Here is a 7,562-nt window from a genome sequence, read left to right as displayed (position 1 = left end):
CTAGACATCATACGAGGTGAGTCTTCTCACTATACTTTACCTAGAATGGTAACTATGTGTGACCGGAAGGTCTTATGTATATGTATGAGTTATGTGACTTATGTGAGATGTTTACTATGATATGTATATGCTGAATGAATTGGGCCGGAAGGCAAACAGAGTTGGGGCCGGAAGGCAAGGCATGGTAGGGCCGGAAGGTCTACCAGAGCTGTGGGACCGGAAGGTCCCACTGAGACACATTGACCGGAAGATCATGCGATGCTATAGCCTCGAGAGGATATTACGTGAATGTGGTATTTTGGGGAACTCACTAAGCATTTATGCTTACCGTGTTATGTGATATGTGTTTCGGGTACTAGCGAGGATTGCGGGAAGGCGCCGGCATGATTTGTACACACCGACAGAGGGTTTTGTATTTGAGATTCTGGGATATGTTTTATTGTGATAACATTTGATACACTTGAGTTTTGAGATGATTTTAATGAGATATGTTATGTTTGAAAAATGAAAAATTGTTTGAAAATTTACTTCGTTACACCATATCGGTACCCAAAACAAAACTGGAACCGGTTACTTTATACCAGTCCAGTTCTTGGGTCTTCTTAACCTTCAATTCTGGTTTCCAGGGGTTTCTGGTGTCGGGCCTATTCAGGTAGGTTGGTCCTGAACCACTTTAATCCCTATTGTGAGGTGGATAAGTCTGGATAAGAGACTGAAGGTTTTACTTCCTAGTTATCGGTGACGACTCATGCAAGGCCATATATTTATTAAATGAAAGTTAATTCTAAGCCTTAAATCAAAACCATTAACCACAAACCATAAGGGATGAAACTTATGCACACTAAAATTTGTTTTATTTGTATTGCGACGGTTACAACTATTTATCGCATAAAGACCGATAACAATATGTATCTACATTGTGTTACTTGAAAATAACATGTTTCAAAATGAAACTAATTGTCAATAAAGTATTCACCCCTGCCGCTTTGCGCGGGTACACCACTAGTATATATATATATATATATATATATATATATATATATATATATATATATATATATATATATATATATATATAGGTAGAATTTCGTATATGCCCTTGCTAAACATCTATATATCGTATTTGCCCGGACTAAACTCAAAATATCGTATTTGCCATTGTTAATGTTTTTTAATATCATATATACCCAAATCTATTTTTTTGATAATTTTTATTAATTTATAATTCTTTTTTATAATCTTAAATCATTATAATAAAAAACCAATTTTGAATAGACAACATTGCCCTCACTTCTAAATTTCAATACAACAAACATGTTCACAGGAGATTTACGATCGTAGCTTCCGTATCCCTGTCATGTTGTTGTAGCTTCCCTGTTAATAATTCCTTTCGATTGCAACCTCCTATTCGCTTCTATTGTCGCACACAAACGCATCACGCACGCATCAGGTATCGATTCAACCTATTCCTATTTCCTCTCTCCAATCTCGTTGTTGTTCATCATCAGATTCTCACCTTCCTTTTCCCCTACTGTTTGCCAATGCCTACACATTGATAAGACACCATAAGTAAATGCAATTTTGCTATAATGATTAAGAATCGAATTGCTTACTGTTATGGTTCTTGTTCTTTAGTGATGAATTTCTTCTTTCCATCTTTATTGACTTCCGCATCTTCTCCTCCTGCAAAATTACCAAAAACCCATCTCTTGAACAACAAAAAGACTCGAATGAAGATCAAATTGAATAAAATACTGTAACTTGATGATGAAGTGGAAATGGCGATATTGTCAACCATGGTTTCACAGGTTTCAAAAGGGAAGGTGTGTCTCGAGATATAGTGTCTCGTGATAACTTGAAATCACCACCACACTACCTGTTGTCTGTTGTATAAATGTAAAATTAGAAAATCCAAAACCAAAATTAAGCATGTGGTTTTGAGTTCTGGCCTAAAAGAAGAGCATACATGGAAAAGGAATTTCGAAATTGATACAGGGACTTCAACAATTCGAGATTCCAGATGTGTATGTAACCTATTCATCAGTTGTAATCCCAAACTGAATGTTCAATTGACAAAGAAAACTATAAAATTACCAAATAACTGATATCAGAAGGGTTAAACATAATGATCATCTGTCAATCGACCATCACAGCGAGAAGGCAAAACAAAACAAAAAAAAAACACAGTCAAAAGGTTAAACATGATGATCATCTGTCAATCGATCATCATAGCAGCCATATGAGATTTTTGTGATGTGTTATATGTGTGTGAGACAACAGGGGGAATTTCTAATCTGGTGCAATCGTTGATGCGTGTGTGTGACAACAGGAAGAACCGGTGATGTTGATATGAAGGCTGTTATCGTGATTTGTGATGCATTGGGCAATTGTGATATGAGGTAGTAAGTAACAAGGACAATATTGTCCATTTAAAATGTGTTTTTAATTATAATGATTTACGATTATAAAAAAGAATTATAAATCATTAAAAAGTATCAAAAAATAGATTTGGATATATATGATATTAAAAAACATTAAGAAGGGCAAATACGATATTATGAATTTAGGTCGGGCAAATACGATATTTAGATGTTTAGCATATATATATATATATATATATATATATATATATATATATATATATATATATATATACCTTAATAAGCATTTAGCCTCAAATGCTGAATTTTAAGAGGTATAAAGGTTTATGCAATATTTACAATAATTTTATGCATGAAAATCTTATTTAGTCTATAAAAGTCAAAAGTCAAAGTAAGGGCGTCTCTTAAATGTATCATTCCTGAACAAACTCTTCGAAAACATGAATAAGTCAAAATTGAATCGGTATTTTCTCACATTATTCAGCCCGATTGAATCGGTCAACATAGATACAATCTATATGACATCTCCTCTCTTAGTTCTGTCAACATGGTTTACCACTCACCATCGCTATCTCTCTCTCTAAAAAACCCCTATAATCCATCAACACCATCACTCATCTTCTATAAAAAAAATTACCATAAACACTGGATGAAGTCACATTCTTCGCTACCAGGTCCCTCTACTGTTGATGTTTCCATAAGAATAGACCACTCACGTAGAGTGAAGACCCAAAATTCTCTCATGGCGTTATTGAAGCTGTTTCAGATCTAATTAGTTGTGTTATTTCTTCTCAAGATGATGATTCTTCTTCTTGTATGGATGTGATTGACCACAGATTAAGAGGTACATCGGTTGGGAGGGGATTTTTCCATACTTACAAAACACGATTTTGAATTGTTGACCAAAAAAATTGTTGAATAACATTTCATAAATCTTTGGGTTTTTTTATTGCTCAATTTCTATGCCCAATTTTGTTTTTTAGGCGATTTTATGATAAATTTCTAACTTTATTTTTTCTGTTTTTTATTTTATGTTTTTTTGTCTGATATGCAGAGTTTCGTAAGTAATCTGCAAATGAAAGATTGAAAGTGTCATTTTTTGTTTATCTACTCATTACTTGTGTGCAGGAAACCACGAATGGTTGGGATATCAGGAAGATGATGGCTAAGAAGAGCGAATTCGACTTCAAAAAGGTGAAATCAGCCAAAGAACCTTGAATTGGCTTCAAAATCGATTTCAGTTGCAAGTATTTCCTATTGTTCATGATTTTGAAATATTTTTCTTGCACCAGGCCCTAATCCTTACTCTCTATCTCGATTTCAATCCCTAATACTAACCTCGATCGTGATTTTGTAGCTAGCAGACATCCTATTATTTTTCTCTACATACCAACCATCTCTTTGTAAAGTCAAGTCAACTTTGACTTATTCCATATTTTCTATTTTCATGCATTAGTCTCTTTAATATGTTCTATGTTTAGTTGTTCATGGGTAAAGTTGTCAAAATCCCCCAAATGAGAAATGACTTCATGCTTCATTTGAACCAAAATATAAGGGGATAATTCGCCAAAACTCCGGTATATTTTAAATCATTCATGACAAAAAAAACCGAAATGTGATATGGTATTATGTAAATGTTGTGTATTTTTGGGGCAGCAGTCGTTCATGTAGATAAGTCTCATCAAGAAATAGATTGGGTTCTGAATCAATTCCTTTCGGTAAAGTCACATATATTAGTTCCCACAAATGTTGATACACTAGACCTTAACATCAAGGATGTAAGGTCAAGCTCCATGAAAAACATAATTAAAAACAAGACTTCTGAATAATTTTCTTATGAAGGAGGTGATGATGCCATTTTTTATCAAGGATGTTAGACGACTGGCTCCGGCTTCAAGTAACTTATTTAAAATATTAAAATATTTTAGTAACTTTTTAAGTGTAAAAAGAAGATTTTGCATAAAAAAGGAATTCATGTTGAAATTTGTTTTGTAAAATGGCTTATATTGGGCTTTGAGAAGTTGATGGCAGGAATGACAAACACACTATTAGAAGTGGAAATTTACCTGCACCAAACACACCACATGTAATAATTACATATATAAGAGTTTATAATCATGAGTTGGTAATTGTTGTATTACTTGATTTGTAGAAAATTTAACCAGATTGTCAGAGTTGCTATTGAGTTCTTGATCTTTGAGAGTGTTTTTGAATCAATAACCATCAATTAAGGTACCAATTCTGAAAGTACAATGCCATCTATAGCAGTTCTGAAAATGCAATGTCATTTTAAAGTGACCATTTTAACTTGATATATTTTTAATCTATTTTTTGTTGGTCAATTAGTTAATTTTTTTAATTAGTATTTTAAAATGACCATTTATACCCTAAATAGAAGCAACTTTTTTGTTTATTCGAGTGATTTTGTTTATAATAGAAGCAGCTTTTTTCTGTCACTCTACAATGAAGGTAATGAGACTCCAGGATACCATGGAGGCTTTTTCATGTGATCTTGTTTTTAATAGAAGAAAGCTTTTTTGTATGTGGTAGGTAGCATGTTTTTTTTCTTTTTGTGTGGCCCAATAGCAAATTAAAAGCACTAAAGTTCTATTTATTTTGTTTATAATAAAGTATGTTGAGGGTCAAACATATTTGATGTCCTTTATGTTTCTCTGATTTTTTAGAGGTTCTAAATGTTTAAAAAAATAATTTTATCCGTTAATTTTATTTTTCATTGTTTTTAAAGGTTCTGTGGAAATTTGAACACATGCAAACTAACTTTTGTCCGTTAAACTGGTTTATATATATTCTCACTGTTTTTTGAGGTTCTAAATACTTGAAAATAGGAATTAATGGTTCTAAATTTGATTGTCATTTGTCAAGGTTTTCTATTCTATTTTATTAGGTATGGTATGGTCTTCAACAAGTGCAAATCAGTAGTTCGATTAAATGTATTTTTATGTTTCAGGTTGTAAGAGAGGGGTTGTATGATCACTAATGTTCGCCGCAAAATTCCACCAAGCTTCGAGATATTGTAGGTCTCTTCTTTAATATGCCATATTTCTTTTCATGTGAGCCATGTGTCCTTTTTTTTAACTAAATGCTATATGGATTAATGATCCATGCACTACTCTTTCTTTTATGCAAAATCCGTGGGAATGGTAATACAACAGTTTGGATTCCAAAATTTTTTAACTAAATATTATATGTATAAATGATATATTTTATCTTAGAACCAATCTTAGGGAATTGTAATAATAACTTATGTGAGACATAATTGACTTTGATTCCAAAATTAATTTCATTGAACCTTCCATTATTCATATATAATTTTTAAAACGTTCGGTAAGTTTTGAACTTTCCATTATTCATAAGTTCACTATTATTATTTGTAATAAATTTGAGATTTGAGAATACTTATACCCCTAATGGTAACATCAATTTTTACGTGTAATGTCCAAAGAAAAAAAAAAGACAAACATTGTATTAAAATTTAGTTGCTACTAAGTCGAAGGTTTTTATATGTATGAGTTTTGATTAAGAATTTGATTTAGGTTTAACTGTAACAAATCCGTAAATCCGTCCGACCGGACCGGACCAGAAAAAAAAAAACCAGGACCAGACCCAGACCGAACCGGAAATGCCTATAAACGGGCCAGTTATCGATTCCATTTTTTTGTGAAATTCGGGTTTCAGTTAAAACCCGGACCGAACCGGTGGTCCAGTGGAAGAAATGGACCGGACCGGTCCAAACGACTGTGACTTTTAATTGAAATTTATAGGCTATAGCTCATAGGATGCAGCATATAGGGATCATATATGTGATAAGGAATAGTTTTTGCCCCTCCCATACACAACAACACAAAAATAATTTATTTTGTTTCTTCCTTGGTGATCGACGACAACACACAAGATAGTAAAATTGTTTTTGAGAGCTAAACCGGTCAAACCAAACCATGAAACACCTTTCACCCTTGGTATTTAAAAATTATTGTTTCATGTTCTGATCACTAAATAAAATATAAATTATTGGTATTTCTAGGATTTAGTATAATATTTTGGTAATATGAAGTTCAATCGATCTTTGTTTTTATAGTTAAGCGCCTAACTACAAAAACAAATTTAAGTAGTTAATGTCAAAACATAATTTAAGTAATTGTTTTTACAAAAAATGCAAAGTGAAATATAATGGTGTCCATGTGTGACTTGTGCAATTTCTTTAAACTTCATAATTCTTCACTTCAAATTACAAATTAACGTATAAAAATGACTATTATTTTCGGTTGATATCTATTTTAAAAAATGAATAGCTTATATTGTTAGTTTATAATAAAATTATAAACTTTGTTTGGTACATGGTTATTACATGTGTTAGTATATATGAAGCCCAAAACAAATGGTCCAAACAAATATTTAGCCCAACAAATGATACAATTCGGACTAAAAACCGAAACTCGGTAGGTGATCTGGAACCGGACCGGACCCAAATCAGAACCGGCATATCCTAAACGATCTGGTTTTCGGTTAAGGTAATTCATGAATTTCGGGTTTCGAGTTTTCAGTCTTCGGGCCGGTTCGGTATGGGTTTGGCCTGTTGCTCATCCCTAATTAAAAGTGAAAACATACTTAAATCCCAAGTATCAAATCATAATTAACTAAAAAAATACTTAATTCAATAACTATTTATAATGACCTATAATAGCAATGTAAATAGGTTACTATAGTAATTTAGATATTGCTATTTTTGGTAAAAATAAAAGAGTTGCAAATTGTTCTATTATCGGTAAATAGATCTAAGTATATTTTTCTTATGGTTAAGTGTGTTGTCTATATTGGTAAAACAAAGGAGGTTGTTTTATTTTATTAAAGTCTACATAGGTAATTTAGGTTGGAACTAAAGCAGAAAGAAAACCATTTGAATGCTCATTGTAAGTTGACATTTCTGAAAAAACTATTTGTACCCGTCGCATGACGCGTGTAAACGGCTAATATATATATATATATATATATATATATATATATATATATATATATATATATATATATATATATATATATATATATATATATATATATATATAGAGAGAGAGAGAGAGAGAGAGAGAGCTAGGTTCAAATGTTTTAACTAAGTATTGTGTTATTGTATGCATAAATATGGGCCAATCAAAATTAAATAAAAAA

The 7,562-nt window shown here is 31.9% G+C and overlaps 2 long non-coding RNA genes across 2 annotated transcripts; one reads left to right on the top strand and one right to left on the bottom strand.

Moving 5' to 3' along the window:
• Nucleotides 1-1,234: 1,234 nt before the first annotated feature.
• Nucleotides 1,235-2,368, bottom strand: LOC145108569 (uncharacterized). The gene is made up of 3 exons (XR_013708388.1): nucleotides 1,967-2,368; nucleotides 1,614-1,883; nucleotides 1,235-1,545 (listed from the first exon to the last, which is right to left on the bottom strand). It is a non-coding gene; the product is annotated as an uncharacterized LOC145108569 (long non-coding RNA).
• A 555-nt stretch (nucleotides 2,369-2,923) lies between these two features.
• LOC145108563 (uncharacterized) lies at nucleotides 2,924-5,517 on the top strand. The gene is made up of 3 exons (XR_013708386.1): nucleotides 2,924-3,225; nucleotides 3,510-3,575; nucleotides 5,350-5,517. It is a non-coding gene; the product is annotated as an uncharacterized LOC145108563 (long non-coding RNA).
• The last annotated feature ends 2,045 nt before the right edge of the window (nucleotides 5,518-7,562 follow it).

Source organism: Lactuca virosa, chromosome 1 (genome assembly GCF_052849685.1).
Source record: "Lactuca virosa cultivar CGN04683 chromosome 1, Lactuca_virosa_CGN04683_v6, whole genome shotgun sequence".
Taxonomy (NCBI): Eukaryota; Viridiplantae; Streptophyta; class Magnoliopsida; order Asterales; family Asteraceae; genus Lactuca; species Lactuca virosa.
Note: the sequence above shows the minus strand (reverse complement) of the source record. Positions and strands in the feature narration are given on the sequence as shown.